The sequence below is a fragment of the Ursus americanus genome, chromosome 22 (assembly GCF_024610735.1).
Source record: "Ursus americanus isolate L20-20 chromosome 22, mUrsAme1.1.p, whole genome shotgun sequence".
In the NCBI taxonomy this organism is placed as follows: Eukaryota; Metazoa; Chordata; class Mammalia; order Carnivora; family Ursidae; genus Ursus; species Ursus americanus.
In genome coordinates, this window is record NC_142148.1 from 5,922,961 (window position 1) to 5,945,748 (window position 22,788).

Sequence of the window (22,788 nt, forward strand, 5' to 3'; positions counted from 1 at the left end):
TGGCTTGGCCTCTGTTGACTGTGACCTTGACTTTTTTTGTTCATAAACCTTCCTAGCCCTCCTTTTTTTCTCCCTGCAAATCAGGGCTGGTGGAAGTTAAGTTCTTTTGAGGACGGGTGTGAGGTTTTCTAGAGATTATGCATGTCAAATGCTTAGCAGATCCCTAGCACACAGTATGTCCTCAATAAATCCTAGCTGTGGTTACTCTGTGTCTACTTCTGTCTGTGTGTCTGTCTATCTGACCATCACCTGAAAGCAAAGGGATCTTCGCAAACTTTTACTTGGGGGCAAAATCACCAGGACCCCAGCATTGAACTTCCAAGCCTCTGAAATGAGTCCACGTTCAGGGCAACCAGTGGAAATCACTTTTCTTTTCCTGAGTGTGCCTCTTGGTGCCTTGAACCTCATTTAATAGTTACCCCATCCGATGTCACACATTGTGCTTCCCCCGGTCCTCGAAGTGAACATGAAGAGAGTTGTCAGGACCCACAGCTAATGAACAAGCACACCCCCTTCTCTGCCCCCACCCTCCTCTTCAATCTCACTTTGATGCGAGTCTGTAACTGATCATTTGATGGAAAAACGCAGGGCTCAGTTCTAGTGAACACGCCAGGGGCTGGAGGAAGGCACTGCTGTCAGAGACACAAAATGACACATCTCCACCTGGGACCCTGGACATTGATGGTGCAAGGCTGCCCCAGTGGTGAGTTGAGAACTGACAGGTGGCTGCCAGGCATAGCTGATTAACTAGGAGAGGTGAGCAGAGGGTGGGGGCGGGGAGGCAGAAATATTAATCGATAACGTTTGAAACTTACTTGGAGGGTATTTGGCTTTCGAATGATCTGATCCTTTTGTCCAGGTCCATTAAAATGTTGAAGGAAGGGATTTCTCATTTGAGCAAGGTGGGGGCCTCCCCTGCCCACGGGCACCAAACCCAGAACCAGAAGGAGGAAGAAGTTCGTTAAGTTCCATGAAGTGAGCCAAGGTAGATGGGGCCTTAGCAGCAATACCATGAAGGATGCCCTTTGGGGTCAATGAAGTCTAAATTGGCGTTTAGTGTCTGTTCGAGTCTATGTAAGGCTGCCCGAGTTGATATGCAGGAAGACAAGGAGGAAACAGGGATCAGTGCTTTGGGTATGGACCCTTGGGGCAGAGGGAGCAGGAAATCGTGTGTCCCGCTGCATGTCCCAGCAATGGAGTCTCACTCCTTTTAGAGGGAGGGGTAGCGAGCCAGAACCAGAGGAATTCTTTTATTCAGGGGTCCTGAGCTTTGAAATAAGCTTCATAGCTCTGGGGCCAGGTGACCACGTACGAGTCACCTAGAGTCCAGGAGAGATGGCCAGGGGCAGGGCAGCCCAAGTGGTACATTGGCAAGTGGGTTACTTCAGCAGCCTGGGACAGGGTGCGCGGGGAAGGGAAGCAAGGTGTTCCCAAGGGCCCCCAGAGCAGAGGCCAGAAGGGATCTCACTTCATCTCATCATCTAAAAATAGAAGCTAAGGCCCACAGGGGAAGTCTCTACGAAGAGTCATGATGATTGTAACAATGGCTGGAACTTGTGTAAGACCCAGGATATGCCAGGTCCGGGCTGAGCACTGTGTGGGTATCAGCTCATTGCTTGCAACAGGAGCAATGTTATTAATACCTCCACTGCACAGGTGGGGAAACTGAGCCGTGCAAAATCAGAGCATCCTGCCTGAGGCCGGAATCCACGCCCAGGGCTCTGAGCTGGGTGTCCACACTGTTTCCCAACCTCAGCGTTGGCTGGAAATCCCCACTGGGGAGAAACTCTGCTCTGAGTTTTTGCAGCTACACTTCCGGAGACACAGTCTTTCCTTCGGTCGTCTGACGTTTTCATCTGTTGAGCCACAGACCCTTTCCTCGAATGAAATCAGTTGCAGAAACCCAGTGTGGGAAATGGGTCAAGACAGAGCAAATCCAACTTTTTAAACATCAAAAGAAAAATGAAATATTTTTTAAGTATCAGATCAGCGACCATTGTAAAGGTTGATAATGTCCAGCGCTGATGAGGGCGTGGGGAAGACTGGAGCTCTCCCAGGTGGCGTGGTGGGTGGGCGGGTATCTCGCTCCGGTATTTTTGGAGGACAGTTGGGCCACATCTGTGAGATGGTCAAGTTCCCTCTGACCCAGCAATTTAACTTCTAGGAATTTACCTTATGGATACACCTGCAAGAGAATTCCAAGATATGCACAAGACTGCTTGACCCGGAGCTTCTCCATCATCTCAGAGGGCTCCTCGTGCCCCTTGCTGGTCAATCATCACCACCGAGGTAGCCTGTGTCCTGGCTTCAGGGACCACAGAATAGCCCCACCTGCACTTGAACCCCCTCCTCTGTCTCCTTCGCTTAGCTTCATGTTTCTGAAATTCATCCATGTGGCTAGGGTTTCCATGGTTTGTTTTATGGCCAAATAGTATTCCACTCTGGGGTAGAATGCTTGTTATCTATATAGATGTGGGACTTTGCCTTGTTTCTACTTTTTGACTCAGAGGAATAAAGCTGCCCTGACCATTTCTGTAACAAGTCTTTTCGTGGACACATTGCTGGGGCAGTGAGTAGGTCTATGTGTGACTTCAGTGCAAACTTCTCAACAGTTTTCCAAGGTGGTTCAACCAGTTCACATTCCCACATGAGCAACGTGTGACGGTTCCTGGTGCTGCTTGTCTTTTTCAACACTTGTTACTATTAGTTTTTTCTATTTTATTTTAGCCATTCCTATCAGGGTGTAGTGATTATCTCATTGTGATTCAAAAAATATTTTCAATGGAAAGGTACCAGGGTGCAAAACAACAGTTATATAAGGATCCCTTCTGGGCAATGTTATATGTTACATAATACATTCTATCTATCTATCTATCATCTATCTAAAGAGATTCACAAAGAAGCATTTTCTTGCTTGTCCTGTTCATGAAGGGAAATTGGAATTGGGGAAGGGAGGGAAGATTTTACTTTTTGTTTATTTCTGTAACATTGAATTATCTAATAGTCACAATCCAGCTTCACAGCAGGAAACAGAAATCATTCTATGATTTAATATAGAAAACAGGGTAATTGCCAAACTACTGGGAGTCTGGGGGCATGGGCTCAAGACTCCAGCAGCATGCAGAACTGACCTTCCATGGCGCTGCAATTTCTGAGGCTGCCGGTAGATCCATAAAGTTCAAGAGCATACGATGGCACCTGCTTCTCAACACCAAGGAAGCCAGGACACGGGTAGGGACAAACAGGTGCAGCAAACCCCACTTTCTACATCCCAGAGTGGCGGCACGACGGCATTAGCCTCCTTCCACCTTTCACATCCCGTAGCAAAACGTAATTCACGTCCAGAGCTCTAGCTGCAAAGGAGTCTGGGAAATACAGTTTTCTGCTTTATGGCCTCCAACGTACAGGAAGGAATGCTAGAGGGAAGACGGAACAGAGGTTGAACAAGCCCACCAGCATACCCAGCACACCAACCTGTGAAAATATTCTAATGTTAGCAGGATCATCTGGGGCTGGATCCTGGTCCTTTCTATCCTCTTCTTGACACTTTTATGTCCTGCAAGCGACACATACCTGTGTGTGGAGTAATTATTTAAACAAAATACAGAGCTGTTTTTGGTTCAATTGGAGGAAGCAATCTCTACCTTATCCCCTTTCCCCAAAAAGAATCCCCAGAGTCACCTCTTTAGAAGCCCCAGGGCTCACAGTAGCAGAGGGAAAATCCTGTTCTATGCTAATCTGTTGATAAAAATCCACACCCCTGTAGTATCTTAAAATAGGGGGGCCAAGGGCATTCAGTATCCCACCTCCAACCTTCTGTATACCTGAGTCATGACAGAAACACTAGTGCGGCTTATCTGTATCTCAAGAATATTACAAGGAGCCAAATGAATGAAGAAAGCTCCATCCTAGGTCCCTCCATTTATTTTTTTTAATTTTTTAAAGATTTTTTTAATTTTTATTTTTTTGAAGAGATAGAGACAGCCAGCGAGAGAGGGAACACAAGCAGGGGGAGTGGGAGAGGGAGAAGCAGGCTCATACCGGAGGAGCCTGATGTGGGGCTCGATCCCACAATGCCGGGATCACGCCCTGAGCCGAAGGCAGACGCTTAACGACTGCGCCACCCAGGCGCCCCATAGGTCCCTCCATTTAAAAAAATTAAAGCACCTGGAAATCAGCCCCCTACGTGCTTGAACAAACTCCTCTAATCAGGCCATCTCTGTTTCTCTCTGCACTACAGTAGTTACCAGGTGTACTGCTTCTGTCTTATTGATCTATTTTGAAATCTAGCTGGGCACGTGACGCGAGCCCCTTGAGCGATGCTGGGAATGATTCTCTACGGCTCTTGGCTCTGTCCTCTGGGTTCTTGGTTCCGTCCCCCCTGAATGATCCTTCCTTTTTCAGAAAAACTACGGGTGGCAGGTGAGTAGTGTACCTCGCCAATTTCCTGCCCATGAAAGTCCTCGTTTCCTTTTGTGGCCTTTGGCAAGTGATGACCTCTCTGGACTTCAGCCACCTCAACTGTAAAAGGAGGCTAATTACGCACTCACACCACAGAGTCGTTTAAAGATTAAGTGAGAACACGCATGGTGCACTCTCCCTTTGGAAAATGTTGGCGCTTCGATAGTTCGAAAGCATAACTTGATTTAGCTCTGACCTAAGGTGGTTCCTGAGTATTTTGAAAATCAGCCCACCCATCAGTCAGTAAAGTACGCAGATTGTGGTTGATCGTAGCTGGCTACTCTCTAAAGAATTCGACACTCCCGCGATAACAACCATGACTACTTATTTACATTTATTCTGTGAAAATAAGCAGATCGAAGATGCAGACCTCAGTGACATTGAGGAGCAAGTCCCGACCCTCGGCCGGATGTTCCAAGGCCCTCTCCGAACTGACTTCTTCACACCCACCGCTAAGATTCTGTCGGCCACCTGCACAGTCCAAAGCTTGGTGCTTGGCGTCCAAGGGGAACAAAAGAAGTTCCCGCGCCTGCCCTTGGGGTTCCCAGCGCGGCTGGCCCCATCAGCCAGCTATAAGGCATTGAGCTCTGGAGAATCCTGAAGGGCCAACATCATGGGCACCAGCTTGAAGTCCAATAGCACAGCTGGGGTCAGCCTGTCACACTGTACTGTGTCCAACAGCTTCACCACGGGAACCACACGGGACAGTGACAAAGCACTCCAGCCCTGGGACCCATTTGCTGGGGGCAAAGCTTGACTCAATTACCTGTGGATGGCCTCGGGCAGATTTCATGGTACCCTGGGCCTCAGTTTCCCTCTTCTGTAAAATGAGGATGACGGCAATGAGAGCCATCTCCCAGGGTTGTAAATAAGATTATGCATGTTGTTGTTAAAGAACACATTTTTTTAGGGGCGCCTGCATGGCTCAGTCTGTTAAGCATCTGCCTTCGGCTGAGGTCATGATCAGATCCCAGCGTCCTGGGATCGAGTCCCATATCAGGTGTTTTGCTCAACAGGGAGCCTACTTCCTCTTCTCCCTCTGCCTGACGCTCCCCTTGCTTGTGCTCTTTCTCTCTCTGTCAAATGAATAAATAAAATCTTTAAAAAGAAAAAAAGAAGATATTTTTTAAAGATAAGATCACGACTCATAAGATTTAAAAGAGAGATGCATCAAAGATTGCATTTAACTCCTTTATTAGTGAGGGAACCAGTAAGATGTTACAAAGGGTCCAAGGGACAATTCAGACACACACATAAATATAGAGGCTATCAGAAATGCTGGAATAAAGTTACAGATGGATGCAAAGCTGGTCAATAGTCATAGGACAGTAATTAGCTGTGGTCCAGGGGACAACACTCCTCTGCATTTCTATGGACAAATCATTTGCATCTCTATCAATACAAACAATGGAAGGCACAGGCCGTTATAGAACTCGTCAATAATCCCTTTTTGTCCATTTCCCGATTTCTTCTAACAATGCAAATCACCTAGTACACGGTGAGCTCTCAATAAACCTCAGCTCCTATGTTTATGAATTCTTACAGTGCAGGATCCTTCCCTCCACATCCTGTGTTCTAAGGAAGGAGAAGAGGCAGGGAGGGAGAGACGAAACCGCAGACCAAGCTCGTAACAGTGTTTTGGCTGAACCTGATATGGTTGGAGGCTCAGCTAACTTAGAGCTCTGATTTGGGGCTCTTTTCAACTCCCTACCATGCGCGTCTACTGGCCCTTGTCAGTTGCTTGAAAGAGGCCCCGCCCAGATTATGGCTTTAGTCCTAGGGTCTGGCACACCCACACACCCTCTTCCCCCAGCCTGGCTGAGGACACCGAGCCATGGGCTAAATTCTCCCCTCTCCACGTACCCACCAAGCCTCAGCCTTCATTGGCCCAAATCTCAGGAGGCAGAAGGGAACGCTGGAGTGATAAGGAGGCTCGATGTATGTGTTGAATGCATGAATGTGAATGTCCTTAATCCCACTGGGTCAAATCTTGTTCTTTGTAGCGAGTCTAATTTAACCATGTCTCCCGCACACTTCCCGAGTTCACGTATCACATGCATGGCTTTGGAAACTGCATCTCCCACCACCTGTTCCTCCAACACTCCAAGAATTTCCTGCCTCAGGCTCTTTGCATGTGCTCTCTTCTCCCTGCAAGGAGTTGAACAGATCAGTGCTGGAATACAGCTAATACTAAATAAATGTGAGCTATTATTTTTCCTCTAAACAGGCTTGGCAAACTATAGCCCTCCAGCAGCCTGACTGGTTTTTTGCCTTTTTCCCTTCAGCTCTGAGAACTAAGAATGTTTTTGACATTTTCAAAAGGTTGCATTTTGTATTATTTTATTTTATTTTTTAGAGAGATAGAGAGCATGCAAGAGGGAAGAGGCAGAGAGAGAATCCCAAGCAGGCTCCATACTGAGCGCGAAGCCTCACGCGGGGCTTGATCTCACAACCCTGAGATCATGACCTGACCCAAAATCAAGAGTTAGACAGTCCACCAACGGAGCAACCCAAGCGCCCCTAAAACGTTACTTTTTAAGTGGTTATATCGATATTCGCATAATATCCTCAATTTTGCCCCTTGGCCCACACAAGCTATAATACTCACTCTCTGGACTTTTTTTTAAAAAATCGTGAAGCCCCCAGAGAGTGGGAGGGTCTGGTGTCTGCTGCGTACCCAGGGCCTGCCGCAGCGCCCACGGGTTCTCTGTAAATAGCGCACCTGACTGAAAGATCGCGGCTTGCATCCAGGGGAGTGGCTCTCTAGGGAGACTCGCAGGATGATGGGAGGCCAGAGGCAGCAGGGGCCTTCCTCCTTCCCCCAGGGGACACCTGGCAATGTCTGGTGCTGTTTGGGGGTTGTCACCATTGGGGACAGGGCAGGGGTACGCTACTGGCATCTTGCGAGTGGAAGCTGGGGACGCTGAAAGAGTCTACAGCACACGGGGCGGCCCCCACGAGCTAGAATCACCCAGCTCCAGCAGCTCCTGCTTGGGGAACCCCGCTCCCGGGGTCTAGGCCCAGGATGCTTAAAATCATCCTTGTTTCTCTGTGAGCTGAACTGGGGAGGTTGTCTCAGTAAGTCCCATGTTCCACCTGCTGTGGGCCTCCCGAGGAAAAGCCAAGGCTGCGACCAGTGGCTTCCTCTCATTTTCTGGCAATAGGTGAAGTGCTTCTCGCAGAGCGTTCTAAGGGCACAGATGCCACCGTGTCTCCGTTACTCAGAGACGTGGAGGAGCCTTCCTGGAGCTCTGCACGCAGCTTCCTGGGGGTTAAACCTACTCCCCCCAGGCCCAGCCCTCCTTCCCGAGCTCCGATGGGGTAACCGCTCCAGTCAGCGGGGGTAGGGGGTGGGGGGGTGTTTAAGTACATAAATACAGCCGTGTCCCCCAAGCCACTGCACACCGCACAAGACCAAGGACTTGAAGAAAAAAATCCTAAGAGAAAGGCAGCCGCAGAGCGGGGGCCGCTGGACAGTCTATGAAGGAACGTGAACATCAAGCTTTGTCACTTGGAAGGGGCCCAGAGGGCTGACAATGGGGGGCGAGGGGAGCAGAGCGTGGGACATTCAAACTGAGGAAGCCACAGTCCATCAGCAGAGAAAGCTATTCTCGGGCGCCCTGTCCGATTGACAAAAGCAGGTTTCCAAACTGTGTGACCCCCTCGGGGAAGGGGGGCCAAGGGGCCCTTCTGTGTCTTCCCACGTACTGGGGACATGGTGAGCTCCTGCTGTGAAAGTTCGAGAAGCTGGACCCTGTCCCGTGTTTGGCAAAAAGAGCACGTAAAAAGGAGGACTCAATTTTTGCTTATGGCGTAATGAGGCCCTGTAGGAATCAGTGGGCCCCTGGCTTCTCCTTTTATAGGCGGGGTGACCTTGAGGAGGGTGCTCCCCGCCTCTGAACATCAGCTTTGTCATCTGCAAAATGGAGATTAAAAACTGGTAATTCACTCTCCAGGACTATTGGTGGGATTAAATGGGATATACGATGTGCAAAACACTTAGTCCCAACTCTGGCTGCAGGACATGTCCAATAAGCTGTAGCTGCCATTATTTTCTCTGATTGTTACTAATGCACAGGAAAACTTCAAGACAACCAAGCAGCATAGTGGTGATGTGGTTCTCTCTGTTCTGCTCGTCTGTCCTTTCGGTATTTTTTAATGATAAGCATGCATTACCTTCACAATTCAAAATATTATGAAGAAGGAAAGAAAATCGTGGCTTTTAGTGCCGGGATTAACGTCCAGGCCCAGGAAGAGCCTGATCAGCGAACAGGTGGAGAACAGGGCTGCGTTCCTGCACGCTTTGCCCCCCACCTCACAGCCACCCCTATACGAGTCCTGCATAGGACACCCGCGCAGGTGTGCGGTGCTGGGGGCGGGGTCCATCTGCCGAGTCTCCCTGCCAAGCTCCCCGGGCAGTTGGTACGAGGCAAGGACAGAGTTGCTGTCCACCTCTGCACGGGTCTCATGCCATTTGGGGATGATGGTCTCCCCCTAGGATGGCCGACCTAGGGCTCTCAGTGCCTCGTGGAGGATGACTGGTCCCAGGAGCTCCCCCCGGGGCAGAGAGGAGCGGAGGTACCCAGGCTTCCTCTCTCTGGGTGAAGCTGGGGCGTGGGTAATTACGGGGAATGGTTAACCCCTCAGTCCTTCCCTCCTGCAGCGTGGGGACCCGTGGGGAGCCAGACTTCACAGCCAGGGCTCCCCACAATGCCCCACTTCTCCCTGGCCCTGCAGGCTGCCTCCCCCGCCTTTGGCTCTTGGGCCTGTCACATTTGAAATCACACAGCCTTCCTGGGCCTGGGCCCTTCACCTGGATTTGCAAGTAAGGCCAGATGTAGGGTTTGGAAACATTGTCCCTGTCCTCATGCCAGGCCTACCTCTGGCCTGGATGCAACCAACGGTGTTGACAGGTGTCCAGGGGCTCCCCGGGCTGCAACCAATGCAGGGCCTGTGGCCAGGACCTGGGCCCTGGAGTCAGAGGAACATGGTTCCAGTCCCCACTCTGTTGCTCCCCAGCTGAGGGCTTTCAGAGTGAATAACAATAGATAGTAATAGTAATAGATAGTAATAATAATAGAGCCAGCATCCTGCAATGGCCAACCTGTCCAAAAGGCCTACTAGGAACCCCAAAAAAAGTTTTGAAATCTAGAAAATACAAAGTAATGGGCTCAGAACGCCACAAACTCACAACTACTAATGGCTTACTTCCCTAGCCATGAAACCTAATAGCGTATCAACGAACCACCCACAGCTCAATGTATATAATAGTTAAAGTAGATGTCGTGGCTACTTCTCAGTGTAGTAAAATATATATATGACATAAAATTTGGCATTTCAACCACTTTTAAGTGTACAGCTTGGTAATCCAGTGGCACCCATCACCTACATTCGCATTAAGGAAGTTTGATAGGCTCTGTGGGCTGAGGCCTGGGAAGTAAGCATTCCGAGCAGTTGCAGAAGCCCGAAGCTGGCCCTGGCTCCATGGTCTGTTCGGAGAGTAAAATAAAACCCTGCTCCCCGGCTGCTGAGGACGCAACAGATGTCACTGGTCACCATCGCTAGTTCCGACCCCAGAGTCAGGGACACCCAGGTCCTGATCCAGCCCTGCCACTTCTTGCTGTGTGACCTTGGGTGAGTCCCATGACCTCCCTAAGCTCCCCTTTCATCTTCTGCAAAATGGGGTTATGAATAGCACTGAGGTCCTCAAAGCATGTAGCACAGGGCCTGGTATACAGGAAGTGCTCAACAAATGCTCACCATTATTATTATTGTCTTTACCGTTATTGTTATGGCATCATCTAAAGCAGCAGGAGTGGAGGCCTCTTGGGACAGAATAATCAAGGACCCCCAAGTCTTATGAAGGTCTTGTTTCATCTCCGGAAGTGTGTAGGCGAACACTCCGTCTGAAATCCCCCGCTTCCCTGCACTGACCTTGGGGAGGAAGGACGTCAAGGACACGAAGTGTGGCCATCACAGAGGTCTCTTCCAGATGTCTGGTCATTTCTCTTGGGGTGATGGGGACCAGAAGACAGAGCCGTCATGACCAAATCCTGGGCTCTGGGTTCTGCTCTGCCACTCCACAGTTGGGGGACCATGGGATAGGGGTCCAGTTCACCTACAGCTCAGACCCAACCTGAAAAAGAGCACCGTAATTCCCTGCCCGCTCCCACCGTGGGGCGTGCAGCCAGCACCTGGGGGCGCCCTGAATGTGAGTACCCGGGGCGACCCTGATGCACTCTGTCATTGTTGCTCCCCGGACGAGAAGTCACCAGTGAGAGGGAGAAGGGGGGTAGGGCTGTGCATGACAGGGGGGACATGCCCCTCGCCCGGGCACAGAACCTTGTAGGTATACCTTGCCGTTGGACACCACGCCTGGCACACGCCGCGTACGGCTGAAATGACGCCCGCCTTCAAAGCTCACACTCTAGTGACGGAGACACTCGCGCTGGGAACAACATCAGAACATACCTGTGAGTCATGTGCCCTCGTCTTTTTTTTTTTTTTAATGTAATCTCATAGGTAGGGGGCCGGTACCCCGTGGTCACTCAAGGTCAGGATACTTAAAGGGCTTCATCCAGCTAGTGTCAAGATCACAGCTTTCAAAAAAGTTGCTTGTGCAAAGTGCAAGGAGATGCCCTTGCACACTTCCCCAGGCATCCCAGCAGGGCTGTGATTATGGGCCCAGTGAAAGTCACGGTAGGCCCGTGGGCTGCTCAGTGGCTGAGAGAAGCCATAGCCTCAGGCCAAAGCACTTGACCTCCTTTTGCCTCAGTTTCCCTATGAGGAAAAGAGCGAAAGGGAGACTTGTTGAGATCCATAATTATGATGTGTTTATTGTGAGCTTTGAGCTGCGGGGATAAAAGCCTTCATGCGAGCAGTCCGTTTTATTATTATAATCATAGCAGTCTCCAGGGGAAATTCAAAGAGATGTTTTATGGCCCACATTATAGAAGTTTCTCTGTTCAGGAAGGAATAGCGCCGTGTAATTGGTGAGGAAACTGCTGAGAGACCCCGGCTGCACAGGGCTGTGTGGACCTTCTACTCGGAAGCGGGGAGAGAGGCAGCAGCCTGAACCCACGCAGACCCAAGGTGACCCTGTGGAGGCCGGTCACCACGGCAGAGCAGAGGAAGGGAGGAGCTGTGAGCATGACGGGGTGCACTTGAACTCTGTGAGCTGGTCCCATAGGATAACTGGGGCTTCCCTGTCCCTCCGATGGTCCCAAAACTTAGCAGATCCCCAGGGCGGTGTGGGGGGGATGTTTTCTCTGAGGATAATACCAACTGTGCTGGAAGTAAGGGGACCTCAGATGGGGGTGCCCAGGGCTCTGGCTCGGTGGTAGGTGGTAGGAATGGAGAGCTTTTCATTGATAGTTGGACCCACTTTATTGTGAGTCGTGCCCCCCAAGCGCATCCACAAGCCTGGCTGGTTAGGAAAGCTGCCAGCCTTCTCTCCTCGGTTCGGATAGAAAATGCCTGGGGCTGCAAATAACTGAAAAACCCTTGTTTCTCACATGACGAGGACCTGGAAGGTGGCTGGCGGGACCAGTTTGGTGGCTCAGCAGTGTTGGGGCCACAGGTTCCCCTGGCCTTCCCTCGTGGCTGTGAGAATACGGGTGCCCCTTTCGGGCACCGCTTCTGCCCTTGTGGCAGGGGGAGGAGGAACAAGTGGGGCCAGATGCATCCATCCTTTTTCTCAGAAAAGCAAATGCTGCCCCAGAATCTGCCTCAGGGCCTTTGCCTATGCAGTTCCTTCTCTAGGCATGCGCTTCCCTTTCCTGGAGGTCTGGTTATGTCCTCCTCAAGCTGTGGCTCTAGTTGCCACAGGATCCCTAGATGTTCTCCTTCAGGAGTGCTTTGCCAATGGAAATTAATGATCTGTACCAATATTTCTTTAATCTCTGTCTTTCCCAGTAGACCGCAAGACCCCCGGCTGACTTGAGGCCGCTGTCCTGTACTCCTCCAACCAGGACGGGCGTGCCGAGCCACTGCTGTGTGCCAGGCACTGTGCTGGGCACTGAGGAGATGCTGATACAGCAGACAGCTCCCCAGACCGTGGGGCTCACAGGCTGCTGAGACGGATAGCGGCTAAGGAGTGTGGGGAAGATAAGCATGAAGAAGGCTCTCCACATCCAGGCCAGGATGCCAGTTTCTGGAGTCCCAATTAGAACTAGAACAAAATCAGGGGCTCCCGGGTGGTTCAGTCCATGAAGCGTCTGCCTTCGGCTCAGGTCATGATCTCAGGGTCCTGGGATCGAGCCCCGAGTCGGGTTCCTTGCTCGGCGGGGAGTCTGCTTCTCCCTCTGCCCCTCGCCCTGCTTGCACTGTCTCTCTCTGTCTCCCAAATAAATAAATAAATAAATAACATCTTAAAAAAAAAAAAAAGGAACTGGAAGAGCATGTCAATCATACCTCAACTATAAAAAAGTTTATGGGGTAAAAAAAGAACCAGAAGAGCGAAGATACCTGGTTTGGGCATGTTCTTCCCCCACCTGATCGGGGGCGGTGGGGGAGGTCCTCAGCATGCTCTCCAGTCATCATCTGGCCCCCTGGGGGAGGGGGACCTAGCGGGATTTTTCTTGCAAACACTTCCTGGCTGTAGCTCAACCCTTGGGAAGAAAATCAGTGTCATGAGTCACATGGAAGTCTTCAGACGCTTTCTGTGGGTTTACTCCCCGCACTCCACCCCCCGCAGAGCAATGCAGCAAGCAAGGGCCTCGCCTTTTGGGAATGGGGGTCAGGGGAGAAAGTGAGTTGGGAGAGCCTTCCAGAAGCCAGTGCCATGCACCCATTTTCTCCCCCAAAGACGAAGACATGATCCCTGGAATGGGACGGCTTCTGAGCTTGTTGCGAAATCTCTAGCGGCCTGCTTTTCCTGTTGGCTCGTTTGCATGGAGAAAGACACAGGTGAGGAAGGTTTCGAAATTGGGCGAAGGAGCACAGAACCCAAACAAAATGCACACTCGGCTTCCCCCTCCAGCCCAAGGACCTCATCATGGCGCGGGGGCGGGGCGGGCTTCCTGACTCTGCCCCCATTTCAGTGACACAAGTCACTCCTGGAGGTCACGTTAATTGTCGGGGAGTGACTTCTGGACCCAAACGCTTTTACAATCTCCTCGGTACAGGACAGTCTGTACCCAGGAACATCCCGGTTGTGTAACTGGTGGCTGAAGCTCTTGCTGCCCCGAAGGGACCGCGTGAATCTCACGGAGCGAAGAGAGTATCACAAAATCTGTATTTCCACCCAGCGGTGTTGGCCCCGCCCCGTTCGCCCTAATTTATTCTTTGGTCTTCTTTGAACCTATTGTTCAGATTTAATGAAGTTCGCATTGGTCTGAAGCCGGGTCCCTGGTGTGCCTGTCCATCTAAGCCAGGAGGGGGCAGCGTTTTCCTGCCACGCGAAGGGCTTTAAAGACGACTTGGAGTGGGGGCGGGGGTGGGAGCTGCTGGGGGGGGAGTGGGCAGAATCTGTCTTAATTGTCCACACTGCCAGGGTGTGATGAAATGATTTCGTGAACCCCACTGGACTTTTCTCCTGGTCCACTCTTAATGCAAGGGGATGGGACAGGGGAAATAATGACATTTATTCCCTCAATTCAACAAACATTCAATAAACATCTGCAGATAAGAGCAGGATAGCCAGGTGTCTACACTTAAAAAAAAAAAAAATCCTCCCAAGCAAATGATAACGAATGCATGATGGAAAATGTTCAGATGATTGAGGAATCTTGAACTTTAAAAAATTATAAAGAGGTTCCATCTATGACCCTATCCCTAATGCCTGGAGAAGCCCAGCGGTTTGGTGGAAATGGTCCTGGAGAAGTGCTTTGAAAGCCAGTTCAACAAGGTGTGGGACTCTGAGCCTCCGTGTTTGCGTCTGGAAAGTGGGGATAAGGAGGAAAGCAACAAATCTGGAGTCTGAGCTCCTGGGAGGCTCGATGTGGCTGTTGCTGTTAGTGCAAATGCCAGAAGGGTTAGCCCAGTAAGCTTCAAGTTTCATTTCTTGGCTTAGAACACTTTTTTTCTGGGTGTAGTCATACCCAGAACCCCATGAACTAGCAATATGGGAGGGGGCTCAGGGATTTGATTCATGCCCATCTCCTCCAGGGGCCCCAAAGAACGTAATCTACAGAGCTTATCCTACAGATAAAAACAGAAACACTCAGCTTATGTTACAAATAAGTGCGGCTTCTAGACAGGCCCCCAGCCTCCCCTGGAAGGATGTCTGCAGGCCTCTCCTAATTAGAAATCCTAGAGCCGGCCCTGCTGAAATCTATGGGGAATGGAAACAGAGCCCCCGGGAGCTGGGAGGAAGTGTCCAGGGCTGCAGCCCAGCCCCCAGAGACTCCTGATCTGGAAACCAGCAGGTTTTGATCCTTGGGGGAAGGGGAAGGCGGACCTGGGACTTCAGGGCCAAGTCTCCCTGTGCCCCATCTTTGGGATTTCAGGTTGCAGGACTCACCTGGGGCCTCAGGGGGTCCACGTCCTGGTTTCTCATGGCCTTGGTGTCCCCTACCTTTGTTCAAGGAGGCAGAGTCTTATTGGGAGATGCTGGAGAGCTTGTTTGCGTTCCAGTCGTTATCAGGAAACCAAGAGAGGTCATGAACCTGGGAAGGGACACAGGTGGGGTGTCATCTGGCACCACACTGCCCCTCAGCATATAGGTGCGAGCCCCCAAGCTCTGAAAGGCACAGTGGAAGTCTGTCTGGGGGTGCCCGCCAGACCTGCCTTCCAGCAAAGGCTGGCAATGAGACATCCGGGCCCTGACAGAGTGGGGAGGGGGCACTGGAAAGTTCTGAGATGAGGGTCTGCTCTTTGCTGGAAAGTCAGGACTATTGTTTTCTGCTTTAAAAAGACCCACTCCCCTTGGGGCGCCTGGGTAGCGCAGTCGTTAAAGCGTCTGCCTTCGGCTCAGGGCGTGATCCCAGCGTTATGGGATCGAGCCCCACATCAGGCTCTTCCGCTATGAGCCTGCTTCTTCCTCTCCCACTCCCCCTGCTGTGTTCCCTCTCTCGCTGGCTGTCTCTCTGTCACATAAATAAATAAAATCTTTAAAAAAAAAAAAAAAAAAAAGACCCACTCCCCAGGGGCACCTGGGTGGCTCAGTGGATTAAGTGTCTGCATTCAGCTCAGGCCATGGTGCCAGGTTCTGGGATCGAGCCCCTCATTGGGCTCCCTGCTCAGAAAGGGGTCTCTCTCTCCCTCTCCCTCTCCCTCTGTGCTCTCCCTCTCTCTCTCTCAAATAAATAAATAAAAATCTTAAAAAAAAAAAAAAAAAAAGACCCACACCCTGCATTCAACCCAGCCCCAGGATGGGCCCAGGACAGGCCCTGCCAATGGCAGGTAGGCAGTGAACTCCAGGTCTAGGGCGGAATGACAGTGCCCAGAAGGAGCTACGCAGGCGGGGGTCTAACGTGCTCCAGCGGCCACTAAGGGCAGGACGTGGGCCGTGGAATGGATGGACTTGCGTGGTCTTGCGCTTGGATTCTGTCCCCCACCATTGCTCACTGGGTCTGTTTGCCCATGAATGTGGTTGGGTCGTTGGGCGTTGGACTCACCCAGCACGGAGCCTGGCACCCGGGGAGCTGCGGATATGCGTCCTCGGCACCACATGCTGTTTCTGCCTCGACCAGCCACCGGAATCCCACGGGTGCCTCATAAACCATTGTCGGTCAGTCTTGGAGGAGAGGGGCAGCTCCGTGATGCTGGCGTATCCGCGAACATTTCATGTCAGAAGAGTTTACCTTTGGGGGTATTGGTGGGGAGCTCTGTTTCTGTACATTTTCTTATAAGGGATCAGAAATCACTGTTGGCTCATCAGACTTCTTCAACTTGAGGATGCAGGGCGAACTCTGCAAACTCAGGACCGATTTCTGAAAGCCTTGAGAGAATTGTCCAGAAAGCCAAGCCCATGGCAGAGCTCTGAAAAGAAAGCCCAGGTTTCACTGATTTACCACTATTAGTACTACGAGTTCCTGTTTTGTCCCCAGTGAAGAAGAAGAAGGGAGGCCTGGGCTGGCTCCAGGGGGGACGCTGTCTGCATGGCATGAAGAGGTCTGGCGTGGGTGAGGTTCCGAGAGGAGAAAACCCGGGTTGGGGCAAGCCCACGGCTGAGCCTGCAGAGAAGCATGCTTCCTTTAAAAGTGTCCATTTGTGGGGCGCCTGGGTGGCTCAGTGGGTTAAGTGTCTGCCTTCGGCTCAGGTCATGATCTCAGGGTCCTGGGATCGAGGGGAGCCTGCTTCTCCCTCTCCCTCTGCCACTCCCCATGCTGTGCACTCGCTCGCTCTCTCTCTCTGTCTAATAAATAAATAAAATCTTAAAAAAATTTTAAAGTGTCCATTTATAATCAGTTTCTCAGTCTGCTCACCTTTCTCATCGACCCCCCTCCGCCCCAGCACGTAAGAGGATGCCAGAGCCCTGCAGTTCGTGTGTCCACCAACGCTGGGGTCTGCCATGTCCCTTGATTCTCCTTCAATGATGAGGAAAGAGAGCTTTTTCTCATAGCTTTATTTCTTTACCAGCAGTGAGAGGGTTTCATTTCAGTTAGAACAGAGCTGCCCCTCTCTGCCATTTTGAGCCCAGGAAAATGGTGGGAAATATGAAGACAGGGTGCACAGGAGTGAGGAGTCAGCAGACTCTATTCCTCCGTCTAAAACCCCAGAGAGGGGTCGTCTCTGGGGCAGCTCCAGCCCTCCTTGCTCCGTGAAAGCAGCGTGAGCTGCAGCAAAGAGCTGAGCCCCTCAGCCCAGTTCTGGTCTTGCCGGTCCCCATGACAGGCCCCTACTGGCCCAATCTGACAACCTTCCCTGTTGGGCACTCGGGCTATCAGGGAAATGCACCAGGAGCTGTTTGAACTGAGATGAAAATACGCACCCAGGTTGATTTGAAGTAGCAAAGAATCTGGAGCCCTGGGAGCCCGAGACGGCTTAGGGGCCGGGAGATCCGGGTTCAAATCTCAGCTGGGTGATGTGGCAGGAGACTGAATCCCTCTGAGAATTCCATCTATAAAATAAGAATAGCATCCCTTAAGAATTCAACTGCTGGAATACACACCCTCTGAGGACAGGGCATTTGTCTTCTTCCCTGATCTTTTCCCAGGGGCTTGGATCAGAGCCCAGCACACAGGAGGCACACAATAAGTATTCATCTGTTGAATGAACGGAGCTGTCTGCTTGGCGGGGCGGCTCCATTAGCTGGGATAAGACATGCGCCGTGTCAGGGACCCAGCAGGTGCACGGTCATGGTTTCTCCCTTCGTGTAAGTCGTCTTTGGTCGGCCTTCTGGATCCAGTACAGCACTGCTCGTTTCGAATGATAGGACATATCTGAGAACACTTGAGGATGGGCTGCAAAAAGCTTTGGATAAGCGTTCATAAACTCTAAAGTCTTCTGTCTAAATATTGCTACCCTCTCAGGTAGTGGGCAGAAAATGAGACTTTTCATGTATGTTGTTCCATTTGATCTTCGCGACGCTGTGAGATGGGAAGTCAGCACTGAGTTTCAGAGATGGTCGATGATTTTATGTAGGCAGATATTGTTCTGTCCACTTTAGGAAGCCCTCGCCTCCCGCCAGGGCCTCCCAGAATTCCCGCGGGGAGGGAGTAGCGCAGCAAGAACAGCGTAGCTGGGTGGGTTGGAAAGCAATTCACTTACGAAGTTGATGCCATAACATCCGTTCATCCGATCTTTAAATCAGAAAGGGCTTGTAACCAGCATTAACTTTTTAAACAATTAAGAGGTCAAGGTGAAGGGGAAATGAGGCAGGAAAAGAGAAAGACAAACAAGGGGGAAGATGTTCACAATCTGTGCCGGAAAGAACAAGACAGGAAGTCCAAATGGCCAACACATTGTATAAAGAAAAATAAAATGAGTTCACATCATTAGTGATTTAAAAATGCAGATGAAAATCCCAGCCAGGTTGGGGCGCCTGGGTGACTCAGTCAGTGAAGCATCTGCCTTCGGCTCAAGTCATGGTCCCAGGGTCCTGGAATCGAGCCCTGCATTGGGCTCCTTGCTCAGCGGGGAGTCTGATTCACCCTCTGCCCTTCCCCCTGCTCGTTCTCAGTCTCTCTTTCAAATAAACAAACAAAATCTTTAAAGAAAGAAAGAAAGAAAGAAAGAAAGAAAGAAAGAAAGAGAGAGAGAGAGAGAGAGAGAGAGGGAGGGAGGGAGGGAGGGAGGGAGGGAGGAAGGAAGGAAGGAAGGAAGAAAGAGAAAGAAAGAAAGAAAGAAAGAAAGAAAGAAAGAAAGAAAGAAAGAAAGAAAGAAAGAAAGAAAGAAAAAGACAAAACACCAGCCAGGTTTAAAAAAAAAAACAAGACTCCCCAGAGTTGGTGAAAAAGTGAGCAAGCAAAGCTCTCGAACTTGGCTGGCGGGATGGTGGTTGGTATAGCTGTGCTGGGGCGCTGGGCAATGTGCACCCAAAGAGGCACAGACCTACACCCTTTAGTCCAAAGAAAGAATTGGAAACGTGAGCAAAGATACTTGTTAAAGATATCTTTCGAATATTGTAAGAGCAGAAAGGAAAACCTGCTTACAACATAAATGTCCAAACAGAGAAGCCCAGAGGCCTGAAAGCCGTTAAAAAACCATTGCTTGATTTATTTTATTTTATAGCTTTTTCATCATGATACGTGTACTCTTTAATCCCATTGTCTATTTCCCATCCCCTCGCCCCCTCCCCTCTGATGACTATCAGTTTGTTCTCTGCAGCTCAGAGTCTGTTTCTTGGTTTGTCGCTCTCTGGTTTTCTTTCCCCTTTGCTTGTTTGTTTTGTTTCTTAAATTCCACATATGAGTGAAATCATGTGCTATTCATCTTTCTCTGACTGACTTATTTCATTAGGATGATACCCTCTAGTTCCATCCATTTCATTGCAAATGGCAAGATTTCATTCTTTTTTATGGCTGAGTAATATTCCATTATATATATCTGTATATATATCTCACTTCTTTATCCATTCAATCAAATGATGGACGCTTGGGCTGCTTCCATACTTTGGTTATTGCATATAATGCTGCTATAAATACAAGGGTGCATGTATCCTTTGAATTCGTGTTTTTGTATCCTTTGGGTAAATACCCAGTAGTGTGATTACTGGATCATATAGTAATTCTTTTTTAAATTTTTTTGAGGAAACTTCATACAGCCCCCCACAGTGGCTGCACCAGTTTGCACTCCCACGAACAATGCAAAAGAGTTCCCTTTTCTCCACACCCTCGCCAACACTTGTTGTTTCTTGTGTTGTTGATTTTAGCCATTCTGACAGGTGTGAGGTGGTATCTCATTGTGGTTTTGATTTGCATTTCCTTGATGATGAGTGATGTTGAGCACCTTGTCATGTGCCTGTTGGCCATCTGCATGTCTTCTTTGGAGAAATGTCTGTTCATATCTTCCGCCTATTTTTAACTGGATTATTTGTTTATTGCGGGTTGAGTTGTATCAGTTCTTATATATTTCAGATACTAACCCTTTCTCGGATATGTCATTTGCAAATATCTTCTCCCACTCAGTAGGCTGTCTTTTACTTTTGTCGATTGTTTCCTTCACTATGCAGAAGCTTTTTATTTTGATAAAGTCCCAATAGTTTATTTTTGTTTTTATTTCCCTTGCCTTGGGAGACCTACCTAGAAAAATCATGGCTTGAATTTAATTCCTTGGAAAATGCAAAGATACACATAGACAGACAGACTGGAAATAGCTGTAACTAAAATACTATGAGTGATTCTTATTTTCTGTTACTATGATTTTCTTTATTTTTCCAATTTAGTGAGTATCTAATTCATAATTTTCTAATATAGTGAACAGTTTACTCTCTGTAATCAGAAAAAAAAAAAACCCATCAGCAGTTTTATTTTTACAGTAATACTGTGAAGCAGCATGGTTTAGCCATTCATTCTTTTTCGTTAGGAATTTATTGGGCAAGAGAGGGAAACTGACATTCGGTTACTTAACCACCCAGTCCCTCAACTTCATCATGGATAATACAGAGCTCTTAAAGCACCTACCATACAGTGCGCGTGGGTGCACGTGTGTGAATGAAATGAGTTAGTCCATATAAGAGCAGTTGGCAAAGTGCCTGGCAAATACAGCAGCTCCGAAACTGTCAGGGGCAATTACGATTATTACCGTTTTCGCTATTGTTGTAGTTGTTTCCAAAGGAGGAAAGGAGACAGAAACACTGCCGAGCTCCAGGCTTAGGGAATGATTCGCAAAGCTGTATGTATCCGGATGTAGGCAATGAAAAGGATCTTCCAAAAGGGAAGGTCATGTGGGTCATGAGGGTAAGTATAATGAGGCTTCATAGAGGACGAGAGGACAGGTAAGAACCAGCAGCGTGAACAGTAATGAGAGTAAAGTCACAGAGGTGGAAGAGATGCCCCAGCTGCCCACATTTCTACTCAGGTCCTGTCCAGGAGGGAGATCCAGCTTTGCACCTGGGACTCTCCAATCCCAGCCCCACCCTTAGCCACGCCTCCAATCACACTCCAACCAATCAACCGCGCTCCTAACCCCGCCCCCGCCTCAGTTCCCGAGCCAGCTCCGAGCCCGCTTCCAAAAGCGCCTCCAACCACGAATTGACCACGCCCCTAGCCACGCCTCCAACGGTGCCTCAACCACGCCCCGACAGCCCTGCAAAGCCCAGAGCTGCTTCCACGAGGGCCCCGTGCTAAGAAGGTGGGACCTGCAAACCAAATTCTCCCCTGAGAGGTGGAAGGCCAGAAAGTCTGCAGATAGGGTCAAAGGAAGATGCTGAAAGGATGCTCTGGGGTTGGTCAGGGTCCCTGGCCAACTGAGAGGGTGTGCAGGCTTAGTTTTTAGGACACAATCACAGCGAGGGGCCCCAAGAGTCACTTTCTAACCTTCAGATTTTATTTGGTAGAAAGAATAAAACTTAACATTTATAACCCGAGATAGTAATTTTAGAGCAAGAGAGGCAGAAGCGGATTCCACGTGGCAGCAGTCATGATAACCTAACATTTACTGAGTGCCAAGCACACTGCCAAGGTGCCAGGATTCTCATTCTCTCTCCTGTAACCCCGACAGTAATCTAGCCCTTAGGAATTATTAGCATGCCCCATCTTAATGGAAGAAGACTCCCAGCAGTTAAGTAACTTGTTCAAGAGTCACAGCTGTTTGATGGCAGCAGAATCAGAATTCGAACCCAGGCAGTCAGAGGCACAGCTACTATTCCATTGCACTGCCCCAATATAGTATATATACCCTGGTGTTGTGGGTTAGCCGTGGTGTTTCCTAAAACCAAAAGATACCAGTTAAAGCAAAGTACGCAGCAGACATCACCTTAGTAAATGAGAAAGGGTCCATAAAAAGGAGCCGCACAATCATTTGGCTGCAGAAACCCCTCCTGGCTGCACCTGACCTTCAAGGCTCAGGCTGGGGGAGGGGGACTGACCCGGGACTGACTCGTGCTTGCCTGGCCTGCGCTGGCTGCTATGCAGGCCCCTCGGGGCTGTGCCTGACCCTGAAAGCACTAACCACCTGGCTGGGGGGACTGGACAATGGGATACTGGCCAAATTTCTTCAGGACTGATTCATCATGCTTGAGCACTAAATCCTAGGGAATTTAGACACTGTCTTGGGCTAAATAATAGCCATCAAAGATATCAGCTCCTAATCTCCAGAATGTATAAATGCTATTTTATTTGGAAAAAGGATCTTTGCAGGTGTGATTAGGTTAAGGGTTTGAGGGGGGGGATAATCCAGGATTATCTAGGTGGGCCCTAAATGCCATCACAGTGTCCTTGCAAGAGAGAGACCTGGGGGGGGGGGGGGTTAGTCAAACATGTAAGGGAGAGGAGGAGGCCGTGTGAAGGCAGAGGCTAGGGCAATGTGGCCACAAGCTGAGGAATGCCAGCAGCCACCAGAAGTTGGAAAAGGCAAGAAACAAGATTCTCCCCCAGAGCATTCCAAGGAAGTGAGGCCCTGCCGACACCCCTGAGCATCCGTACCTCATTACCGACGGAGTGGTTGCAAAGCCTAAGTGGCAGCAGGCACGAACACGCTCTGGGAGGCACAAGGGACTGTGACACGTTCGCCCTACTTCTTCCTCCTCCTCCTTGACAGCCCCCCAGGCCTGGCCTCCTGCTGCTAAAACAGGGCAAGACGAAGACGGGGCCAGGTGAGCTGAGGTGGCTCTGTGAGAGCCTAGAAGCCCCAGTTTGGCATTGACCCAACAGAAAGCCGGGAGTCATGATGGTTCTTGAGCAGGAGACATGACATTTAGAAGCCTTACATGTGATTTATAGCAGTCATGCAATCCAGTCTTTGAACGAGTCCTTGCGTCAGTCCGGGTTGGTGCTGCGTTAT